The sequence below is a fragment of the Myotis davidii genome, unplaced genomic scaffold (genome assembly GCF_000327345.1).
Source record: "Myotis davidii unplaced genomic scaffold, ASM32734v1 scaffold292, whole genome shotgun sequence".
Classification (NCBI taxonomy): Eukaryota; Metazoa; Chordata; class Mammalia; order Chiroptera; family Vespertilionidae; genus Myotis; species Myotis davidii.
Genome location: NW_006285042.1, coordinates 1,629,474 through 1,632,894, shown reverse-complemented (window position 1 = coordinate 1,632,894; position 3,421 = coordinate 1,629,474).

Genomic DNA, 3,421 nt, shown 5'->3' with positions numbered 1-3,421 from the left:
AGCGCTAAGTTCCGATGTCTGCAATGGTCTTGTCCAGTCCTAGCAGAAGTATACAGCAGCATCTAGTATGCACTTACAGAGTTAGAGTTACGCTAGGCACTTCATACAGGACTGAAAACCATCTCACACGGGTCTAAGACAGTGGTTCTCAACCTGTGGGTCGCGACCCCTTTGGGGGCTGAACGACCCTTTCACAGGGGTCGCCTAAGACCATCTGAAAACACTTATATAAGTACATATTGTTTTGTGATTCATCACTATGCTTTAATTATGTTCAATTTGTAACAATGAAAATACATCCTGCATAATAGATATTTACATTATGATTCATAACAGTAGCAAAATTATAGTTATGAAGTAGCAACGAAAATAATTTGGAGGTCACCCCAACATGAGCTGTATTAAAGGGTCGCGGCATTAGGAAGGTTGAAAACCACTGGTCTAGGAGGTCGGAGAATTCATCCCTATTGGTAGGGAGAAGACTGTGGCTCTGGATCGTCTCCAGTACCTGAGGAGGGTGTTTCTGCTCTCATGCCTTCAGGTCCTGGTCCTCAGTGATGAGCTGGGGTGTCTCCCCGGGGAGTGCCATGCTGTTTCCTCAACTCAGGCACATCCAGTGACTCCACTCTTACTGAACGGTTCCCCAAGATCTGTGTATAGTCCTAAGAGTTATCCCTGGGAGTGCCCGAGATATTCCGTTAGTCTTCCTAAAGAGTGCTTTTTGCAAGTCCCCCAGTTTCGCAAACTCACCCCCTAGCTTTTCCAGAACACCTGGTTGGTGGCGTGAGGGCGGGAAGGGGGGCAGGGGCTTTTAGGTCAGACCACTTTCTGCCCTGAATTAGGCTGTTAGGTCTGAGCATAGATTCATTTTCCGTTCTCCAGCTGTCTCCCTAAGACTTGCCCACATGAAGGACAAAGTAGGGCTAGAGAGAGTCCTCCAGTCTTCAGGAAAGGACAGGCAGGTAATTTAATCCATCAGAAAGCATGTTTGTGGTGAGTGCCTATAACAACAAAATAAGAATAATAAGTCTGTGACCAGTATGGTGCAAGCTCTATGGCATACACTCGAAAGGAGTGGTCTCGGCCTTGGCAAAAGTCTCTAACCTCGTCAGGGCGATGGCTAACAGGCCAATGCAGTCCTGAAGGAGATGGGGCTGACTCCAGGACGTGGGGCTTCATGGGTGAACTGGGACTTGAGCTGAGCCCTGACGAATGGTAGGATAGGGATGGAGGTTTTGAGCAGGAGGGTTTTAAGAATAGTTTGGCAATGGTACATGGGAAGAAATGGGCAAGGAGGAATTAATTGGAGGCACAAGGAAATCAGCTAGAAAGAGCCTGGGAATGAGAGTCTCATATAGGGTGTGGCAGAGAAGGAAGGAATCCAAGAGAAATTTCTGAAGAACAAGGAGATCTGGCAACATACTGGCAAGAGAGAAGTGGGGAAGGAGAGAATGGGGGAATCTGCCAAGATCTTTGGCTTCGAGGGCCTGGAAGGTTGTTGGTGTATCTCAGAGATGGAGCCCTGGGAAGGGCCACGTGAGGGAGGGGCAGGCAATGATGCATCAGTAATGGGCATACGTCTCCGGGGATGTAAAACATTCCACTGACAGTTGAAAATAAAGGACTAGAGATACACATCTGGACATCATCCGTGTCAGAGTGAGAAATGCAGCCAAGAGAACAAATGAACTCAGGAGGAACGGGTGGGAATGGAGGGATGAGGGAAACTGAGGAGAGGAAGGGACAGGGTGTGTGCAGAGAGGAGCAAGGAGAGCAGACTGCCACCAGCCCTCTTGGGGTCTCCTCGGGGCAGAGGCAACACCTGGCCAGGTTACAGGGCTTGGCAAGCAACGTCAGGTTGGGATTCAGCCTCCCTCACCTTCTCATGTAGTGAACAGCCTGCACAACTGTATGAGGGCTCTGACGGTGAAGCAGCCAAGAAAGTAGAGTAGGCACATTCAGAAAACTGGGAGCAAAACCAGGAAATCTAGAGAGCGCCAAGAAATGCATGATGAATGCCATTATATGAGAAATGATTTGGCAAACGTTGGGATGAGACCCTTCCTCTTCCCCGCAAAAAGCCTTTAAACTTCTGCTAAAACCTGAACCAGTAACCCAGAGGACAGACCAGACAGAGACAGTGAGGTTCCATATAAAGAGAACTGGTGCAGAAACCTAGAGACAGGCCCTGATATATAACTAACCGCCTGTAAAACACTGTGTGGCTTAGGGCATGATGCTTGACCTCTCTGGTCCTCAGTTTTCCCATCCATAAAAAAGGGGCGGGGGGTTGTAGATGATGTCAAAGTCCCTTAAACTGTTAGGATTCTCTTAACTAGAAAGCACAGGAATTTCCCATTTCAGATGTTCTTGAATATCAAACTTTATTCTCCCAGGGAAGCTAACCCAAATGCCCAAACTAAAGAGACTGTTTACATATAGAGCCTCGTGAGGGTATTTCAGGGGTTTTGCTGAGTTTGGGCTGAGGAATTAAAATTGGCTTTCAAAGTCAAAGAATTTTCATAAGAAATGCCTTTTCATTCCCTCCTGGATCGTGGCAGAGGAAATCAGGGAGCAGTAATGGGACCCCAATTGAGTGGCCTTATTTCACTAACCAGTTAACTGCTTGGAACCCTCTACTCCCCTGGAATGCCATTAATAACCTTTTTATTCTATTTGTGTTTGCCTTGCAAGAAAAAAGGAAAGAGAAGAAGGGAGAGAATGGTTAAAGGAAATTCACATGAGATTCACAGTTCTTCATTCCTGCCAAGAACCTGTCACTGAAGTATGTCTGGGACTGCCAGGGCTCACATTTACTCAGCATTCAGGATCTAATTATTTCCACATGTAGTTCAAGGAGAATGGTTGATTAAAAGTAAAAAAAAAAAGAGAGAGAGAGAGAAAACCCCACACCTAAATCCCAATACCCTCAACTAAAGGAGGGAGACAGCTCTGGGGCAGCTGTGGGAGAGGGTCCCCTGCAGTGCCTGCCACATCTGGACCAACATTCCTGCAAGCCAAGCTTCCATTTCCCCTAGCTTCCCAAGCCCGGAAACAGATAGGATTCACATTCATGGGCTTCTGAATAGAATGTAATATTTACTCCCCTGCTTCGGTGGGAAGCAGGTGAGATACGGATATAGCCTAAGAGCTACGAGTTCTCTCCACCCCTTTGTCCCAGGGGTCAACTGAATTTAGGTAGCCCCTAGGTAGCTCCTGATACACACACCTACTAGGGTATAAACCCACTGATTCATTAACATTGAGTACCTTCTCTAATCGGGGAATAGTCCCCCCACCTCCGTGGCTCCTTTCCATTATCCCAATTTGTGCATGGCTCCCCTTAAAACTGAAGGCTATCGTTTCTCCAAGGTGATTCACAAGAGCTGGCACTGATTCAAATGCCTGACACCGTCACCTA